Source organism: Gorilla gorilla, chromosome 17 (genome assembly GCF_029281585.2).
Source record: "Gorilla gorilla gorilla isolate KB3781 chromosome 17, NHGRI_mGorGor1-v2.1_pri, whole genome shotgun sequence".
NCBI classification, from domain to species: Eukaryota; Metazoa; Chordata; class Mammalia; order Primates; family Hominidae; genus Gorilla; species Gorilla gorilla.
Window position 1 is genome coordinate 107,747,314 of NC_073241.2, and position 22,057 is coordinate 107,769,370.

Sequence of the window (22,057 nt, forward strand, 5' to 3'; positions counted from 1 at the left end):
TCTGCCTGTCCCACACTTGTGTACCTGCCTGACTCTGCAGGTGCTCTGCGTGTCCCACACTTGTGTACCTGCCTGACTCTGCAGGTGCTCTGCCTGTCCCACACTTGTGTACCTGCCTGACTCTGCAGGTGCTCTGCCTGTCCCACACTTGTGTACCTGCCTGACTCTGCAGCTGCTCTGCGTGTCCCACACTTGTGTACCTGCCTGACTCTGCAGGTGCTCTGCCTGTCCCACACTTGTGTACCTGCCTGACTCTGCAGCTGCTCTGCGTGTCCCACACTTGTGTACCTGCCTGACTCTGCAGGTGCTCTGCATGTCCCACACTTGTGTACCTGCCTGACTCTGCAGGTGCTCTGCGTGTCCCACACTTGTCCACACGGGTGAACGTGCAGGTGCTCTGCATGCCTCAAGCTTGTGCAGGACACACCTGTGCACATTTAATCTCATCAAGAGCTGGACTCCTCCCATGGGGTAAAATCCCTCTTTGAAGACACAGAGAGCTCTGAACACGTCAGTCTTCTTAGTAGCAAACCTCACACTCTGAACTGTTTAGGTGGAAAAGTAATTTTGTGAAAAGATATACAGTAGCAAGATTCAGAAATGCACCAGAGGTCACAGGGCTGCAGCAGAGCTCACTGCAGCGCTCCCAGGCCTGCTCCTCCACAGGCAGGTCCTGAATCCATGAGGCCACCACGCTGGTTGGGAGGCAGACCCGGCAGTGCTGCTCAGGATGGAACCCGAGGGCATCCAGTCCAGGACAAAGGTGGGCAGCTCTCACTGCAAAGATCCAGGCAGTAAGATTCCAGGCTCTGCAGCCGCAGGGCCTCAGCCACTGCTGCCTGACTCCACCCCAGAGCAGAGCCAAAGCAGCCACAGCTGGAGTCGCTACATACCAAGAAAACGTTTTTGATGGGCACCGACATTTGGATTCTGTGTAATTATCATATGCCATGAAATAGCCTTTTGCTTAACTCTAACCATTTTAAAATTGTAAACATCATTCTCACCTTGTGATTCATGCAAACACAGGGCTTGGCTGGATTTGGCTCACGGGTTACCAGCCTGGTCCTGGCTGCAAGGACGGTTAAGGAAGGGTTTTATCCAGAATTAACTTTAGAGCAGCACAAGGACCAAAATGTCCAGATACTGGAGTCACATTCAGAAACGCTGTGGAAATAAAACACGGGTGTTTGCCTTATTAGCAGAGAAGCCGACTCTTATTTAATCCAACCTATGCCAAACTCCTTTTATGATTTTGTGGAAAAGGGCTTGAAACCTATGGCACTGTTACAAGGGAGCTGTGTGGGTGTGTGGGTGTGTGTATGTGTGTGTACATGTGTGTATGTGTGTATGTTTGTGTGTGCGTGTGTATGTATACGTATGTGTGTGTGCATGAGCGAGAGAACACACACCTGGGACACTGCAGGGGCCGGATACAGGACAGCTCTCCCATATTCAGAGACAATTTTAGCTGGGGTTTTCTTCCTTTGCTCCACCCGTCTTGCAGTGGGAGAGAAGGAGCAGGCTGTGGAAACTCAAGCTTTTCTTGTCGAATCCCTGGTTTTACAGGCGGGGAGATGAGAGAAGAATCACCTTTTCCACCATGCACAGATATTACAACATGGGTTCCACATGATTGGGGAGTGAATGGAAATGTCATGACTTGGTGAGATCCCCAAGAAGTGATCTAGGTAAATAATTACCTCCAGCGGTGAGAGTTCCTCCGTGCCTGGGCTACCCGCTGTCTTGGGAGGACGTATTCCACCATAGAAACGTGGTGGAAGTCACACTCTGCACTGCGCGTTTATATGTGATACGGGCATGATTTATGGAACATTAATTTTTGCCAGGCCCTCTGTTAACCTCTTAGCCCATATTACTGCATACCATTTCCTACGTAATCCCAGGATTAAATATATGTGTCTCCAAACTAGGACTTAGGTGGGTTTGGTGACTTGCCCACAGTTACACGGCTGGTAGCAGGCCTGGGAGCCAAAGTCAACTCTACCCTCTGTTGAAATTCACTGATTCCAACAGCACTGATTTTCTATTTTCTGTCTGAGGATGACAGGATTTTTCCCATCCAGCATCTTTAGCCTCATTGGTAAACTTTTAAATTGTGTCATTGGCACTTTTGTTTCAAGTTGATAGAGCAAACAGTCATTTATCTGTTCTGCTTCCCAAAGCCCCTATTAAAATAGTAGGAAAAAAAATGAAGGAGCCTTTACCAGCATGCATGAAGAGGCCATACATTAGTCTGTTTTCATCCTGCTGATAAAGACATAGCCAAGACGGGGCAATTTTCAAAATAAAGAAGTTTAATTGGACAGTTCCACAGGGCAGGTAAGGCCTCACAATCATGGCAGAAGGCAAGGAGGAGCAAGTCCCATCTTACATGGATGGCAGCAGGCAGAGAAAGAGAGAGAGAGAGAGAGAGAGAGAGAGAGAGAGAGAGAGAGATTGTGCAGGAGATCTCCTCTTTGTAAAACCAATGGATCTCATGAGGCTTTTCCACCATCACCAGAACAGCACAGGAAAGACCCATCGTTATGATTTAATTACCACCCCAGATCCCTCCCACAAAACATGGGAATTTAATTACCACCCCAGATCCCTCCCACAAAACATGGGCATTCAAGATGAGATTTGGGTAGTGACACAGCCAGACCCTATTAGGCCAGGAGAGCAAAGAGTTGAAGAGTTTCCAAGCTATTCCAGGAGGACAGGGTGTAGACAGCAGAAGCGGATGGTCAAGGCAGGACAGTGGGAAGTGCAGCTAAGGGGGTGTGAGAAGGGGCTGAGCCAGCAGTGTGTGGGACCGCTCCAGACCCCAGAGGGAGTTCTGGACTCCAAAAGTCGAGGAGATGGAGCATCTGCAGGTAGAACTGATTTCTGGAATCCACCTCCCGTTCTCAGGCCAGGGTTTCAGGTATTGATTGCTGCCTTAACAAATGGAAGGTGATAGCTCGGCTGGTCTCTATGCCCCAGGTCCCACAGGGCTCCAGTCCAGGGGTCTGCCCGGCTGGGATCCTACCTGGAGGCCCCGGGGAAGAATCGGCTTCCCAGATCATTCGAGGTATCGGCAGATCCTGTCCGGTGCAGTGTAGGGTGGAGGCTCCCGTCTCCCCACTGCTGTCGGCTAAGGGTGTCCTCACCTGCACGCCTTCGCCCCGTGTCCCTTCACAATGAAGCCAGCCGCGGCAGGCTGAGTTCTTCTCCAGCTGGAATCTCTCCCCGCTCACCTGCCTCCTCTTCCTCCTCTGCCTCCCTCTGCCACTTCTAGAGGCTCAGGGGAGCACAGGGGGACCACTTGGGTCATTGAGGAAAATCTCTCCATCTCAAAGTCAGCAACCTCAGTCCCCCCGTGAAGTCCCTAAACCACGCCTTGTGACACATTCGCAGGTTCTGGGATCAGGGACTCAGGGCACCCACTGGACAGCTGGACATTTACTCCTCGGTGGGTAAAACTCTTTATGTGAGTTGACCAAATCCCTCCTAGAACAGCTGTAAATCACAGAGCCCTGAAACCACGCCTTCCCTCATGACCATTGCAAGTCCCAAAGCATTGCAGTGAGGCGTGCCAGAGGCCAAGTCCGGCACACACACGCCGCTCAGTTCTTCACTTGCTCGGTTTTCATGATGAGCAGGCAAGGAAAGGACAGCCAGGCAACTGAGTAGATAGCAGGGAAGGAAGGAAATCATCACGAACGGTGGGGAGAACTGCTCACAGCTGATGTGTGTGTCTTTACTTTCAAAGCGGCTGCTGAGTGTCTGGCCCAGTACATGTAAAAGAAACAAGTGATTATAATATTTTGAAATGTCAGTAAAAGGAGAGATTCCAAAATCTTCCCAAGAAAAAATAAATAAATTGTTATCGCCAAAGAAATGAATCAGGCCATTAGTAGATTTCTCATCAAAACCAAAATCCTTGGGTCACTGTTTCCACAGTCCTAGAGGGGACAGGCTTTTACCGAGAATTCCACGCCCCACTGAACTGACCAGCGTAAGGCACCGTCCCTGGGAGACGATGACCTCTGTGCACATCTTCACTCCAGTCGAATGACGCAAGACACTCAGGAAGAGAACCCAAGAGGGGCTCCCGGGAAGGGTGGCTCTGGGCATCAGAGGCCTGGAGAGCAAGCAGGCTCCATACTCCAGAGAAACAAAGCTACAGAGAGACGCCTGGGGCCACCACAGGCAGGAGCAGGTGATGTCCATGATACAGCACAGACTGTGGAAAGAAAAAGAGGGAAAAGAGGCTCTAATGGAAATAAAAAGCAAATAAAAAAGAAGGAAGCCGACTAAAGAGAATCGCATTACTATAGGGAGTATGAGTCCCACAGCAGTTGTGTACACAGTGTGCCCTGGAGTTGTGCAGCTCATTGCCTGAGCCGCCGCACAGTCAGCTTTGCAGATAACAGGTCCTGGAAAGCCAGATGATCTGGGAGATAAACAGGCCGCAGCCTACCACGTGGTCCCTCAGAGAACACCTTCCTATTCACAGTAGCATGAAAACTTCCTCCTGACTGTCAACTTTCAGAATCTATTAATTGACAAAGCTTAGAAAACTTAAAAGCAATTGAGGGGAAAAGTAAAAAAGGGTTGTCAAATTTGCCAACTTAAACATAAAGGTTCCAGAGGATGGAAGTTAGGAAGCAGAGTGGGGGAGGTGACATAAGCAAGCCCAGGAGGCCCCCCTCTTCCGAAACAGCCAGTTAAACATCCAGGATGGCAAAAGCAGGAAATGGGTGAAAGCGTGCCCTGGGCAAGGTTTCCAAGGAGGTGCTGGAGCTCCGGGTCGGGAGTAAACCAGCCAGATCCTGTCACAGCAGAAAAGCCACCACAAGGTCTAAAAGGAGCTGTTGGCAGGTGATTACATATTAAATCTCATATTAAAATCCTAACATGAGATTTAAAGTGGTCAGGGACATTTGTTTCATTGTGAATTCTACATACCACTTAATCTACCAAACCAGGTGCCGATATTAGTGTGATATAATTAAACAACATATACACTGTAAAATCCATAAATCTTTTATTATGGATTCACTTTAATTTTTAAAATGAAAGTCTGTATGTTGTTTTAAGTTGGAAGTCACTTTTGATTGCTTCTGCAAAATGAAGATCATTTAGACAAATCAAAAATATAAAATATGACTTTTTTTTCTTTTTTGGCGCCAGTTGAAATTCATTTTCTCTCTCTCCCTTTCTCTCCTCACATCCAGCCCCCAGCTCCCTAACACACATTCACGCACACATGTGTATGCACACACACACACACACATTTTTTTTTAAAAGAAATCAGTTGTCATCTGGCACATGAATTCAATAAGGAGATGTAAAACTGACAGCTCTTATTATCACCCAAGGCAAAATGAGGCAGACCTACATTTGGAGATCTGCTTAAGTTAACATATCAAATATTAGTGTCAAATGGAAATAAGGGCAGATAATTTTAGAGAGTTGTTATTACATGACATTCAAAATCATATGCTATGTTCTGCAACACTCAAAGAAAGATAAAAATGAAAAATGAAGTTAATGAAAAGTTATTGCCTTACTGAAGACTGCAGAATCAGGCACTTTACATTAAAATAAAATCTTTTTAGAACACTAAAGCTTACAGAAAATAATAATTTAAGAGTGAATCGCCCTAATGGAATACTCTCAATCTCATGTCCACAAATAGTCTTCCCAGCTGAATCTGAATGCTCTATTTTTATCATCACACATGATTTATAAATAGGACTTTTTGGAAGCACTGTCAGGCGCCCACAGAGGAAGGTGGGCACTGCCTGCACGTTGGGCTCTTTATTTACACGTCTTTGCCGGAGCAAGAGAAGTGTTTGCTTTGAGACCCGCAAGCTTGTTCGCCACCATCGTCCACACCTTGCGTGATTGATCCAGGCCAGCTGCACCCAAAGTGCAGTACGCATGCAGTGCCTTTGTGCGGGACGCTGTGTCAGTACGAAACACAACTTTCTGTTTCCTCTTTGTATAACTGGGATTTTACCACGGCGATTGCCAGTTTGCTGGTTTTCTGAGTGTTACCGCGCTGGTGTGTGTGAAGATGAACTAGGTAACTCAGACCTCTAGGATATATGTCACCTTTCCTTGAAGCTGGAATGTGGAGTCTGCAGTGTGGCGTGCTCCCTGAGCACTCATGAAATACGGTGCACATCCACAGCTGTCTTTCTAGAGCCTTCTACCTCGGATGCTCCATGGCCTCTTGATTGGTGTCTCTGTCAGTCTTGACATTGGTATCTAGCTTCTGGCAGTGAAGACCCTTTCATCTCAAACCCTTAATTTTCAAAGGCAATTTCCTTGCTTACAGAATGCGCTCCGGATTCAGCCTCTCCATGGAGTCAGGTTCAGCCCCCACCTAACTCCTCTTCCTCAGAATGATGGTCAAATAATTCCGGCCTCACTCCAACCTTCTGTCTGCTCAACGCTTCCCCCGTAGCATCGGTTTTCTAATCTCCAGTATCTCAATTCTCACCATTTTAGCACAGAAAAACAAGTTTGCATTTTACTGCTGTCATTCAGACGGACTGAGTCCCTTCCTTACTGCCACGGTTATGACAAGAGATGAGCCCAGGTCCCCATGATGGTGGGCAATGTCTTGCTGAGCCCGGGAGGCCCCCGCACACACTGAGCTGCAGCTTTTCTGAAGCCTCCAGTCACAGAATCCCACTGCGTCCTCTGATGCCAGCGTCACTGGGCTCAGCTGTCCCCTGATGGCAGGAGATTCCAGCTGTAGCCACCACTCGGGCCTCAGATGGTGGTCATTGTCCTCCTTAGCCACTCCGTACCAGAACGCCCTAGACCCTGTTCCCAGCATCCCAGAGCACAGATGTCACCAAGGCAGGGGGTACTTGGTGAAAGGCCCAAAGGGAGAACCTGGCAGGGAGGAGCAGGCACTGGTGCTGAGCACATGCCCTGCCTCTCCGGGTGCCTCTGGGCTCCTCTTCTCTGCCCACCATGGGGCAGGTGTCAGCCTCTCTGCCCAGCCCCAGCCTGCGGACAGAAAGCCTCAGCACAGGACTGTAAGGGCTAGGATGAGACAGCACGTCGGCCTGAGACTATCCCAGGTCTCAAAGTCCAGATCACACACTTTTCAACAAGCCTCCTGTAGAAGTTCCACCACAGGCCATTCAGGGGCGTCCTCACGCCAGCCCCTGGGTCCCTCTCACCCACAGTCACTTTCTTCCACGGAGATCCTGCCTGGTCCCTCAGGGCAGACTCGAAGCATACATGGCTCCTCCCTCTCCACCCACCTCACACCACCCCCTACCCAGTTCTCTTTGAAAGGTCATGGATGGTGGGGATGATTCTCATGAAAGAGCACAGCAGAGGCGGGTGGGTCCCTGAGGCCACCTCTCCTCTCCCTGCCCTGGTGACGGCAGGACCCTGATAGCGGAGTCCCCAGCTGTGCACCCTAACAGCAACACATTGTGTGGTGAGGCGTTTTACACACTAAGTGGCAAGTCCATGTCTCTAGGGCTTACTGGTGTAGACACGGGCAAGGTCAGGGCAGTCCCAGGACCCCTCTGCTGCTCCTCTCAAGCATGTGCTCTATTTTACCTTGCCTTCCCTCCCTTCTCTGGATTCCAGGGGCACTTCTTTTCTGTCAGCTTTATGGAGGTCTAATTTTCATGCAATCAGGTCCACCGACTTAAGAGTAAAATCTGACGGGTTCTGGCAGATGTGAACAGCCGTGCAGTCCTCACTCAGCCGAGATGCAGAATCATTCCAACAACCAAAGGCCCCTGCTGACATCTGCATTCAGTCCTGGGGTCTTGGCTGCTGCTATCCACTCTCTGTCACTGTGGCTCCATCTCCACTAAAATTGTATATCTTGTGCAGTCTTGCTGGCTTCTTAAATTTAGCATAACGCACTTTGGGAGACTGAGGTGGGCAGATCACTTGAGGTCAGCAGTTCAAGATCACCCTGGCCAACATGGTAAAAGTCCATCTCTACTAAAAATACAAAAATTAACTCGAGACCATCCTGGCTAACACAGTGAAACCCCGTCTCTACTAAAAAATACAAAAAATTAGCCAGGCGTGGTGGCGGGCGCCTGTAGTCCCAGCTACGCGGGAGGCTGAGGCAGGAGAATGGTGTGAACCCGGGAGGTGGAGCTTGCAGTGAGCCGAGATTGCGCCACTGCACTCCAGCCTGGGCGACAGAGCGAGACTCCGTCTCAAAAAAAAAAAAAAAAAAAAAAAAAAAATTACCTGGGCATGGTGATGCATGCCTATAATCCCAGCTATATGGAAGGCTGAGGCAGGGGAATTGCTTGAACCCAGGAGGCGGAAGTTGCAGCAAGCTGAGATCAGGCCACTACACTCTAGCCTGGGCAACAGAGGGAGACTGTCTCAAAACAAAAAAGAAAATTACCATAATGACTTTTGCAGTTCATCCACATTGTTGTTTATATCAGAGGGTTTTTTCTGCTTTTATAGCCAAATTTATTTCATTGTATGTATAGATCACAATTTGTTTATTCATTCTCTAGCAAATGAGCATTTGGGTTTTACCAGTCTGAGCCAAATGTTTGTATTTCTCTTTAGTAAATACCTAACGATAACTTCTCTGGGTCAGATGGTAAATATATATTTAAATTAACAATAAACTGCTGCACTGCTTTCTAAAATGGCGCTTTTTTTGGCATCACCGTCATCAAAGCCCGAGAGCCCCAGTCACTGCGTATCCTGGACAGCTCTTGGTGTGCCCATACTCGTGATCATTCAAGTCAGGCAAGTGGCTGTGTGGTGGCATCCCTGTGTCTTCACCTGCATTTGCCTACTGTGTGACAGGGCTGAGCACCTCCTCCTATGCTCATCTGCGTTCCTGTATTGTGTTGAGTGACGAGTCTTTTAAATCGTTTACCCGTGTTTTCTCGGGTATCTTGTTTTCTTATTATTGAGTTGTCACAGTTCTAGGTAAGAATGCTTTGTTAATACATGTTTACAGATACTTTCTTCTAGATTTTAAGTTGCTTTACATGTCCTTGTTTTTTTTTTTGAAAAGATTTAATTTTCATAAAATCCAATTAATTATTTTTTAAATATTTTCTGAATTCTGTGTCTTCTCAGGAAATTTTTGTCTAATCAAACTTTAAGATTTTCAGGCCAGGCATGGTGGCTCACTCCTGTAATCCCAGCACTTCCAGAGGCCAAGGCAGGCAGATCACCTGAGGCCAGGAGTTCAAGACCACCCTGGCCAACATGGTGAAACTCCATCTCTACTAAAAATACAACAATTAGCCGGGCGTGGTGGCAGGCGCCTGTAATCCTACCTATTCAGGAGGCTGAGGTAGGAGAATTACTTGAAGCCAGGAGGCACAGGTTTCAGTGAGCCGAGATCACACCACTGCACTCCAGCCTGGGCGACAGAGCAAGACTCCACTTCAAAAAATATCTATTTTTTTTTTCCATTTTTTCTAAAAGTTTACAGTCTTAGCTTTAATACTAGGTTCATGTATGATGTATTTTGAGTTTACTTTTGTATGAGATGAGGTAAAGATAAAATGTGTGTGTATAGACAAATATACATTTGTATAAAGATATCCAATTGTTTCAGCACCATTTATAGAAAAGATTATCCTTATTTATTGAATTGACTTTGTGCATTTGGCAAAGTTCAGTTGGGCCTTTACATATCAGTGTATTCTGGAATATTCTGTGCTACGCACCTATATCTCTATCTTTATGCCTGTATCATACTGTCTTGATTAAGGTAGCTTTATAATAAGCCTCAAATCTTATCATAAGGTGGTATAAGTCCTCTGACTTTGTTCTTATTTTTTAAAATGGTTTGATTACTCTAGCCCATCTATATTTTTATACAAATTTAAAAATCAGCCTTTTTACCCAAAAAAACCCCACAAATAAACCTTAGGATTTATATTGAGATTGCATTGAATGTATACATTGATTTAGGGAGAACTGACATCTAAATAACATTGAATAATCGAATCATGTTGATGACACTTTCTCCATTTATTTAGGTTTTTTTTACACTCTATCAGAAATATTTTATGGTTTTCAGTACAAAAGTTTTATATGTAGCTTGTTAAATTTCCCCTTAAATATCTTGTACTACTTAAATATCTTGATGCTACTGTAAATGGCATTTTTAAGATGAATTTATAGCTGTTTATTGCTGACATAAATAAATACAACTCACTTTTGAGTATGTTGACCTCATATCCCATAACCTTGCAAAACTCATATATATTAGCTGTTTTAAGTGGATTCCTTAGAACTTTCTACAAAAAATCTCCTGTCTTCTTCACAGAAAGACAGTTTTACTACCACTTTTCAATATATGCCTTCCATTTTTCTTCCTTGCTTTGTTTTCTGGCTAAAACATCAAGTGGGATGTTTAGTAGCAGTGGTGAGAATGGACATCCTAGCCTTTGTCTCATGCTTAGGGAGAAAGCATGATTACACATGATGTTAGCTGTAGCATTCCATGGATGCTCTTATTTGGTTAAAAACGTTACAACCTAATCCTAAAATGTGGAAACTTTGGGTTTTCACAGGTGTTGCCTTTTACCAGATACTTTTCAGCCATATTGACATCATCATGTATTTTCTTTTTTAGTCTCTTGATATGGTGACTGCATTAGTTGATCCTTAAGTATTAAACCAACCTTGCATTCCTATAACCCTGCAAAAAAAGACATATTATCTTCTTTTAATCCAATCACTTTGAAACAGCTTTGGCTAAGATGAGCAAGGCATGCTGCTAGACCCACAGAACCCCTGCAGCCCTGCTCCTAGCTGACCTGTTGGCAATGCAGTCATGACTCTCCCTTTACTCCCACCCTCTCATCTCCTGGCATGAGCAGTTCTGAAACCTCCTCATGTCCCTCTGACTTCTCCCTTTCCCATCAGCCTCCTTTGTTGCTTTCCATATTCTGCCTCCTACACCAAAATCCATGAGGTGTCCCCAAAGCTTGCTGCTGAGCTGGCTTCTCCTTTCTCTTTGGACCTCTCCACTGAGGATCTCTGATAGTGTCTGTGTGTTATCAATATCATATGTGTGTGATAAGGAGATAGAGATGTATATCTCAAAAGTTAAATCTTCGGCTTAACTGAATCCAAACATCCACCACAATTATTGTTTGTCTTCCAAACATCTGTGTTCCCAGAAATCCAACACTCTCCCTTTCCTCACTCCACTGTGCACCTGTCCTCTCCCAGGCCACCCAGGAGCCATATTCCATCATCATCCACCAAGACTCCTCCATAGCCCCCAGGTAGGTTTTCCATATCCAGGCAGGACAGCTACTGTGTGACAATTGTGTTCTGGGATCTGTGTGGGGGTGAATAAGAACAAAGACTCTCCTTCACCATCTGCACCTCCCTTCATCCTTTCTGTAGGGATGGCCCCATGCTGGCAACCTTATGTGCACCTGCACTGGCCTCCTTGGTGCAGGATGATCTGAGCAAGGGTGGTGCACCTGTGGCCCTCTGTGGTGTGAGAAGCTGGAGCCATCTCCTACTAAGCCCCCATTAGCCTGGGAAGCTGTCAGGAGATAGAGTCTCATCACTTCCTGTGTCCTGATAAGACACGGGGCTTTCTGCCACAGCTGCTCAGAGCTGCTGCATGGAAACCCCTGCCACAGTCAGCTGGACTTGCTCTTCTGCCACAGTGTGGACCCCAGGTCACCCTGTGGTCATCTGGCCCTGTTTGTTTCACTATTGCCCTTTCTGGTGTGTAGATGAGGGCCTAAGAGCTGGCACCTTTCAATTTATTTGGGAGTCATAAGCTCTTAGAACCTAAAAGTGGCTTACTGTGTCTGTGCCAGCCGATCTTTCAGGCCTTAGCCAGGCCTTGTCTCATGTTTGGCCATGTCCATTGGTGCTGCTTCAGGCTTGGTGACAACTTTCACAGGTGACTTGTGATGTAGGTGTAAGAAATGGCCTTTACCCACTGGAGGTCAGTGAGACTCCCAATTTCCACCTAATCCCAGAGCAAGACGTGCCTGGCCAGGACAGCTGCTAGGCATACAGGGACAGCCTGGGTGCCACGTGTCTCCCTCCACAGTCCTGCAGACCCCACAGCGGGTAGAGAGGGGGCCAGCCAGTGGGCGGGTCATCACATCTGAGTAACTGGCACCCAAGTATGCTGTCCCTTCCTCTCAGTCACCTCCAGCTGATGCTTCTCTTGTCCCATATTTTTCATTTTCTATTTTAATTTTTAACCCATAAGTTAGGTATCATTAGGATGTCACCCTGGCCAATGTCCACTTGGACACCTCTGCACATTTACCATTTTCTTTACCTACAATCTCTTCTCTACCTCAGACTCTTCTCCTGGCATTATTTTCTTTCTTCCTGGGCTTCATTTACTAAGAGTTCTTTTTGTGATTATCTGATAGTAGTAAAAGATTTCAGTTTTCATTCTTCTGAAAACATAATTGTTTCATGATGTTTTCTTGAAAGACAGAATTGTAGGATGGTTCTCTTCCCTTGGAACTTTGAAGGAAGCCTTGCACTGCCTTTGTCTTCCATGGCCGCAGGGCAGCAGTTAGTTGCAAGTCTAATAGTTATTTCTCAATCGGCTGACGTTCTTTTCTCCGGGCTGCTTTTTAAAGCCTCTCTTCATCACTGGGACCTGCAGTTGGATGAGGATACAGTGAGGAGATGGTTAAGGGCATGAATTTGCTCACGAGTCCTGCTTGAGATTCACTGGACCTCTTGAATTGGATGGCTGGGGTCTCATTAATTCAGAGAAATTTTTACCCTGTCTCCTGCCTCTCCTTCATTTTCTCTAACTTCCTGGAACTCTGACCAGGCTTATATTAGATGTTTGCATTCTATAATCCGTGTTTTCGATTTGTCTTTTGTATTGTCCATCTTTTCTTTTCTCCCTTTCTGTTGCATTTGGCTTCATCTTTTGACTCATCTCCTCTCTTTAGCTTTGATTAATCACGGTTAAATCCTATCAGCATGCTTTTAATTTAAGTTATATTCTGTAAGTTCTATTTGACTTTTTTCAAACCTAGTCCACTTAAACGCCTCTTGTTACTTCTTTTTTTTTTGTACCCAATTTTATTTCTTTAAACATGCATGCGCTGTGTGTTATATATGTGATCTTTTAATGCCTGCATTCCGGATGGGTCCTGGTCACTTTATGGTCTCAGCCAGTTGATGCTCGTGGTGGAGTTTCTTGAAATATGTAGTGACTTTGGTTTCAAATTTGTGTTTCTCAGAACTACTCCGTACAAGGTTGTTGAAACCTAGGTTCAAATTTGTTAATGCAGCATGTTTGCCAAATCGCCAACCCTCATAATTAATAATTATTACACATTTGAACTTACCAATTAATTGTAGAAAATTCCCCCTCCTCAGTATTGTTGGCAATAGATTTGATCTTTCTACTTTTCCAAACATTTAGGACATAGCTGAGGAATTACACGTTTTTACTAATAAAACATGTCTTCTATTTGTTTATCATATTCTGGTTTTCTGTAAGACTTTAAGACTTTATTTTTTTTAATTTAGATGTTAAAAAGAACATTTTTAAAATACGCAATTCTCGGGGAACAACCTACCTTAAAATGCATTTTGGGAACTAGATGACTGTGTGGACTGATAATAATCCTCTTCCTGCATCGAGAACATGATTCTGGCTGAAATAAATTCCAATGACTCTTGTGCATAAATAAAAAATTCAGCTGAATATTTTTTAGAAATATGTTTAGTTAGACAAGGCTCTAGAAGACAGAATATTGTCATTGCAGATTCTAGAACAAATCAGTTCGATCATCAGAATTACCTATGAATTCTTTTTTATGTGTCTTTGTGTGGCTGTTCTGCTGCAGACAGCCCAAGGGCCAATATTTGAGAGGCACTTTACAAGCAGAAAAAGCACATTTTCTATAACTCAGTGAGATAAAATGCAATTTTATTGAATAAAATAGAAGCCTGTCCTAGGATACTGCCCTTTACATTAAGTGTATTTTTGCCAACACCATGCAAGTATGCATTTGGAAGGTGTCCTCTTTGTAGAAGCCCAGGTTGGCGTGTGGGCTGCAGGGGCGGTCTGGCTGAGGCCACGCAAGAAGCTGGAGGGCTGCGCTTCAGGAGACCTGCCAGCCTTGTTTGCGGCAGGGAAGATGTCACTAAGTGCAACCAGCTAATTTTAATGTAAAGGGAGCATGGCTCTAAGTTAATTTAATTAATCAAGCCTCTACTGCAAGAAACAATTGGGTGCTGTGGACAGAGAGAGCCATGACAAGACAATTCCACTACCCTAATATGACGGCTGCGGTTGAGATTTTCGTTAGATATTTACTGTGGTGATTTTAAGAAGTGATGTCTTGGAATTACAGTAAACATTTATATGTATACGTATAAATATATATAAATACATACATATATACACATATATGTGTGTATGTTACCTGAATTCCAAAAATATGACTATTGCTTAGTGCTTAAATCTTATTAAGGTATTAAACCTTCACCACTCTACCTAAACATCATGGCTTCCAACAAGAATTAGGACTCTAATAAGCATTAAGAAATAATCATATTTTTGGAAATCAGGTAATTTATAAGGTTTTGGTTTGGTTGGTTGGGTGGGTGGGTGGGTTTTTGGTGGTTTTTTTTGATAATTTCTTATCTAACTAGCTAAATTATTATTGCTTGTGGATATTTTGGTAATATAAGGTCTAAATTTGAATTTAAGACATAGTCATTCACATGTTTGATTTGCAACACCTCTCAACTGCTTCTATTCATTTGTAGCAACTAGCCATACCTAATTGAGAGTGATGAAGCTAGCCAAGAATTTGCTAAAAAATAAATAGGTGCCAACTGCATTCATATCATAAAAGAAGTGCATATTCAACTGTCTTCATGGTCAGTCTAAAAGTTAGCCTGGCTTCTCTGTCGTTTTTAATTGTGACAGTTCATTCATTTCCAGCCCACAGATGGGGATACTGTGGGTGGTTGTAAACTGTCTCAAGTCTTGCAAGTATATTATTCTTTAGATGAATAGGTGTTGTTTTGATTTGCTTATGTTTATTCTATGTTTCTTGAAGGAAGTTGGTTTTGGTTTTGTAGTTGCTGTTGTTTGCTTTTTTTTTTTTTTTTTTGAGACAGAGTCACCCTGTGACACCCAGGCTGGAGTGCAGTGGTGCAATCTCAGCTCACTGCAACCTCCATCTCCCGGGTTTAAGCGATTCTCTCACCTCAGCCTACCGAGGAGCTGGGACTACAAGTGTGTGCACCACCACACCCAGCTAATTTTTATATTTTTAGTAGAAATGGGGTTCCACCGTATTGGCCATGTTGGTCTCAAACTCCTGACCTCAAGTGATCCACCCGGCTCGCCCTCTCAAAGTGCTGGGATGACAGGTGTGAGCTACCACACCCAGCCTGAAGGAAGTTATAAAATTTGACTTGACCCCCTGGTGTGCATACATCTGAGTGTTTTCCTCTGAAGATCTCCTGTAGCTTCCTGGTTGAGACCCCGCTTAGCAATTCCCGTGCCGAGGTTCACCATTTAGCAAGGAACGTGGGAACTCTGAGCCTGACTTTGGCCCCTGAGTGCCATGCTGGAATTGCACAGTGGCAGAGTCAAGTCCAAGGGTGCCGGAGCCTCAGCCAGTGGCATCTTTGTGACAACGAGGTCAGCACAAAGGAGCAGGGGGATTAGAAAGCTATTTGGAAAAGGAGAGACCTGGCCCTTGCTTGTTAAAATGTAGAAACCTACGCAGCACTCATTTATTGTAGAATTTATTTCGGTTCTCTGTGATGTTAATGAGATATGAAAAGCCGTTTCTCTGTTTGCAAGGTATCAGTGCAGTAACATTAGTGACACAGAATCAGCTTCAGTGAATGGGAGAGAAAGTTCACCTGCACTACAATTTATAATTGGCCTACTCAGGGGACCTAAGTCTTTTTGCAAGAAAACTAGAGCAGTTTGTGCTTTCAGATATGTTCCTTTCAAGCTTGCATTGTCACAGAGAAGGTCTGAAAGAATCCGATTGCATTTAATTCAGACTTCAGTATTCTAGTCTGAAAAGACTCAAAGAAGAAAAGAAAGAAGGAGAAAAAAAAATCCCTCAAGCTTCTATAAGGCCGGCGTGTGACATCAGGATTGTTGGCATAAAAGCGCCCTTGTGACAGACATCATTATATCATTGCAGGAAGGAAAAGAATGAATAGGTCCCCCAAATATTTCTGGCCAAGTTCCAAATGTATGCAGTTTATGGCGACTCCTACGAAAATCTCTCTGCTTTCTGGGGTAATGCAGGACTAAAGTGGGGGCCCATTGGGGAGCACTTTATTTTAAGCTTCCATCAATGGGTGCTTAACTACTACTAATTTGGAACAGTGGCTTGGGGAACTATATTTGTGAGTCACATACATATCAAATGATTCCATTGTGATTGGTTTTATTGCAATGAATGCCGGGGAGGCGTTATTGATGGGAAGAGGAAAGAAGTGGGCTGTGCTTGTGTCGCTCTGCTGAGCTGAGCCACTTTGAGGCTAGAGAGAGCCCGGGGGGTCCCTCCCACAGGCCCTGGAGAAAACCGACGGTGATAAAGGAAGCCGCCTCGATTGCACTCCTTTGCATCACTCCAGAGAAACCAGAAACAAACAGCATTGACCTAAATATTGGCATTGATCACTGCATTTCTTTTCTTTTCTGACTAATTTTAGGAAGCTGGGAATCTATGTGAGCGACACTCAAGTGCCACATCAGTGGGATTTCAAATGCAATGTTGTGGCTCTGTACCAGCACGGAGTCATTTTCTGCCTAAATCCTGGGAACGCCCCACTCTGCCCCCATGTTCTCCCTCATCTGGGCTTTGGAATTCCATGCTGGGGCCGTCTCCAGCCTCCCCATCACCAGCCCCCGCAGAAAACCTAGCAGAGCCAAATCCAGACTATCGCTCCCCTCCAAGCTCCAAGTCTCTCCTCCACCTGGAAAGCAGCCCTTCGCCAGCTGGTGACATTTGCCAGAAACCGGGGACCCTTCCCTGGCCCTCCTCACGCAACTGTCCCCTGTCCTGTGGGTTTTTGCTCCAGATTGTGTCCCAAAACCAGTTGTTTCCTCATCTCCACTGCCAGTGGATTCATTCCCACTACTCGCTGTCTCCAATCCATGGTCTTTTAAGAAGGTAAATAATGTCAGGCTGCCCGTGCTCAAAACCATTCTCACCTCTTACAGAGGAGCTCCAAGGTCCCTGAGCAACCTTGTGTCCTCTGGGTCTGATCCTCCCTCCCTGGGCTGTCTCGTCTCTGCTGCTGCACTCCACCCCACCCCTCTGGCAGACCTGCAGTCCCCAACACACCGGCTCCCCTGCCAGCCACACTCATCCCTCCCCCTAACTTCAATGCCACGGCTGCTGACATGAACAAGGACGCACGCTCCAGGCTTTCTTGCCACCCCATGCTTCTCCTTTCCAGCATTTTCGTGATGTATTTTATATCTTATCTACCATGCAAGAGTTGTTATGAGGATTGGGAGAAAATACACAGAAATGGTTAAGTATGTTGAAGGTGTTTGTGACCAATTATTTCATATGAAATTACTAGTAAATGTAACTGCATCCAGGGCTCCTTTGAATGTTAGGGCAGAGCTATTAGCTTGTCATGACTTTGGGGTCTCCTCATCACGACATGAGAAGCTGAGGCACAGCAGCCCGTGCCAGGAGGGCCGTGTTCTGGGGGAGTTTCGGAGGCAGCACCCCCATCTCTGTGCCACGGCCCTGGTCCTGGCGGCACCCACCCCCTTCCCCCGGCACTCTTGCTACATGGCCCACCCCATGGATCCATCATCCACATCCACTCACCTCACACTTTGTACCCTGAAAGTTTCACTCAACAGGGAAAACAGGAGCCAGAAAACGCCCCTCAGAGGAGACCTGCAGGCAGAGGCAAAACCCCTAGGTTTCCAGCCTACTTCCTAGACAGTGAGTCTTTCACGCATCCTCCCCCAACTCTCTGTGAGACCACTGCTTCCGCAGCCACAGGGAGGAGCTCCTTCTAGTTTCGTGCCTTTCTTCCCATGGCCTTTTCCTCAGGCCCGTGGTCTGCTCTTGCTTCTTTCCTTCCTAGCTACCACTCCTCCTAAATACAGCAAGGATGCACTCCGCTCTCACCCTCCTAACCGCCATGCCCCCCCCCCACCTCAGTGATCACAGACACATGACAGGGATGGTATTCTGTATGGCGCCAACGCTCAGCTACAGCCTTTCAGAACTGGACTCACATCATTCGCGGGGAGCTCCTGCAACCACCTGTTCTGAGAAAGCCCCACATCTGTGTGGTGGTGCTGGACTCCCCACACCTGTGCTACTGGTCCTAAGCCTCCCCACACCTGTGCTAGTGGTTCTGGCCTCCCCACACCTGTGCTACTTGTCCTGGGCCCCCCACACCTGTGCTAGTAGTCCTAGTCCCCCCACACACCTGTGCTAGTGGTCTTGGGCCCCCTACACATGTGCTACTGGTCCTGGGCCACCCCACACCTGTGCTGTTGGTTCTAACCCCCACACCTCTGCTGGTGGTCTGTGCTAGCAGGACTGTGCTAGCAGTCCTGGGCCCCTAGTGTCCACTCAGGGCACCGTTAGTGTGTGCCCACTGTGTGCCAGGCCACCCAGCCCTGAGGGCCCCAAGGCTGGCCCTGCTCCAGCCCACCCACCAGCTTCAGGAGAGCACCAGGGGCCAGCCAATGGCTGTGGATGGGCACCAGGAGGACACTGACACTGCTGGACAGGGTGCTGGGGTTAAGCGAAGACCCAACTGGTGGGTGGAGGGTTGGGGCTCTGGGGCTCTCACTACTGGAGTGGGAGGGTACATAAGCTGCGGCAAAGTAATCCCTGCAGTCCTGGATCAAGGTTGGTGATGCCAGTGTGAACAGCTGCATGGTGACCATGGATACAGGCGGAGGCCTGCTGTAACACAGACACCTGCACCACGCAGGCATTGCACTCACATGCATCCTCTTTGCCGGCGCTGAGAGGGCCGGGAAGCAAGGACACCCCAGGAGCAACACACATACTTGAACCAGGTTTGCTTAGAGAAATGGCTGCTTCCAGAACCAGGCAGGGTGGACTCATGGTGAGCCTGGAGCATCTTGCAGCGCCACAAAATAAGAAAGTGCTCAAGCAAGCAAACAAAAAGAAACAAAATGCACAGTAATGGGAACGTGTCACAGGAATGCAGGAGCCAGCTGAAGGAGCTCCCGATGGCCAAAGCTGGAGAAATTTGAGCAAGAAAGTGAATAAAATAATATTGGATTACAACCCAAAGGACAAGGATCCATGAGTCTATACTGATTTTAAACAACACCACCACGAACGAATGAATGAACGAATAAACGAAAAAGAGACAAATCTCCTGTGCAGAAGAATTTCCAAAGGATTAATGTAGAGATCCACCCCCAGGAGGTGGGGCACAGCTCCCCAGGCCCGAAGCGTGGGTGACTCATGCTGTCTTCCTTCCAGAGACACAGCTTGGAGAGCCACAACCCCAGCTGGGGGACGAGGCCGGCTGCAGAGGGAGGCTGTGCTGACCCACGTCCCAGGCTAACCATGAGAAGAACATCAGACAGATCCCAATAGAGGGACATTCTACAAAACTTCTGAAGAGTAACCCCTCCAAACTGTCAAGGTCACCCAAAATAAAGGAAGTCTGAGAAACTGCCACAGCCGAGAGCAGCCTGAGGAGGCCTGCGGACTCAGCCTTGTGGTGTCCCAGCTGGGATCCTTCCTGGGGCAGAAAGAGGGCATTAGGGAAAAAATAAAAGTGAAGAAAGTAGAGTCTTCTGTTAATAATAATGCATTGATATTGATCGCTTACTTGTAAGCAGATGTGCCATATGAATGTAAGATGTTAATAACAGGCAAAACTGGGTGTCCAGAGTGTGGAAGCTCTGTGCCATCCCAACATGTTTCTATAAAGCTAAAACTGCTCTAAAAAACAAAGTTATTTATTAAAAACTTGGCTGGGAGAAACACTGAGGGCTTCCTGTCGTAGGTAAAATGGATTGCACAGTAGGGATTTTGAACAGAGTGACTTGATGAAAATAACCCTTGATGTAGCCTGGACTGCCATATACAGGGTGGGCTTGGGGGTGGGTAGCCCTGGGGGAGGGCCCGCCTGCTATTGCTGCTGCTGCTGCCACCACACTGTGGGGTCTTGAGCCAGGCCAGCCCGGGAGAGGGGCTTGCCATGGGCTTGGCTGAAGTCCCACACACCCACGATCCCAATCTCCACGAACAGGATGAAGAATAATTTAGAGGAAAACCATTCGGATACATATGCACCTTCCTTTATGACAGTATAACTTAAACTTGACCTCAATGTGTTAAAAAATGAAGAGATATGAATTCACCAAACAAAAATTTAAACCTTCAAAATAAATTATTGAATGTCTTCAATAAGACGTGGTTTTATGAATGTTGGAGGCAAGGCAATCCCAGAAGCCGTTTCTCACTGTTTTTACTGAAGGCTCCTAGAGCAGGGAGCTGAAGCCAGCTTAGACCCCACTAGGTCAAACCCTGGACTTCACAGGTGGGAGGACGGGAGGAAGCTGTTTGCTTCAGGTCACTTGCCAAGCCACGGGGGCTGAGGGCCAGGCTTCTTTCCTCTCTGTCTCCCTCTTGTCATATAATCTAACATCGTGGAAACCCCTGGCTCTTCTTCAACCTCCTTCACAAATCACTCGTAATTTTAAATGGCATTGGAATACCAATGTTCGAGAAAATACAGAAATCATCATCTTTTTTTTGCAGAGTCCCACCTCCTCCATGAACTTGTTAGTGAAAATAAAACATCTGTGTAACTGGTTTCAAAAAGCATGCCTTGCTTTCTACTGTCAATATCATCCACCACCCGCCTTTGGAACCCTGAAGGAAATAGATACGGCTTTTTGTTCAGAAGGTACAAAGTCTTCAGCGGGACCTGGGAACATTCCAAAGCTGAGATGGAGAAGCTGGTGCATTCAGCGGTGTCTGCGAAATCCCTCGGAAGCCCTTTTGGTGCAAACACAAGCAGCTCCTCTCTCCAGGGGCACATACGGCCCTCTGCACAGAGCCTATGCCCCTGCGAACTCAGCTTTGTATACTTCCGGGTGTGATTTCCCAGCCAAATTTGGAAAAAAGAAACTGGAATCTGATTGCTAAATATATAGACACTTGGAAAAAATGAACTTGGTTCTTAGTTTTGTAGCCCAAATAATTTTTAGCTGAAGAAAATAATAGAAATGAACAACAGACATAAAACTTTAGCCTGTGTAAATTAAATGGTTCTGCCGCATTAACTTCATAAAAGCATAATCCTCTCCTCCATAAACTATTACATGCACTGCAACATATCTGATTTATGGGGTGTGGAATCGATGGGAAAAAATTAATGCTTGAAAAACATATTAGAGACATTATTGAACAGATTTTAATTGAGATTTGATTTCAGTGCCCCTTATCCACATGATTAATGGGTCCTAACCCTCGACTCCAGCAGGCTGGAAAGAGTCTTTAGTATGACAATTAAGTATCTGTCTTTAGGTTTTATGTAGCTCTCCCCACTACAATCACTTCATCAGTACAGTGTGGCTTTTGTGCAGATTAAATTGAGACTCAATTTTCTCTATTTTCCAGCACTTACCTATGTTTTATGACAAGCACTAAATCAATTTTATGCTATTATTGATTTTTTCTTAAATGGACACAAACCATTTCGCCTTTTGCCCTTCTCTCCTACCTTCCTTTCCTCTCCCTCTCAGTGTGCGCTTGATATACGGCCTGAGGAGGAAATTCCCGAGACTTCCCGAGACTTCCACAGGTCCTTCCAGTTCATTCCGTTTTTACAACATCAGAACTGACAAACTTAACCTGGAATTCTATCAAAACTTATATCTTGTTGTAAAGTGACAAGGTGGTGAGTTGTTGGCGTATTTTTATCTTTTCCTTCTGAAACAAAAGAAAGCCTCAAGGTTAATTCATTTCCTTGTAAGTTTGGGCCAAGATTTCTTCTATAATATTGCCTAAATTTTTTGAGCAGAAGCTTAAGCTATAATTTT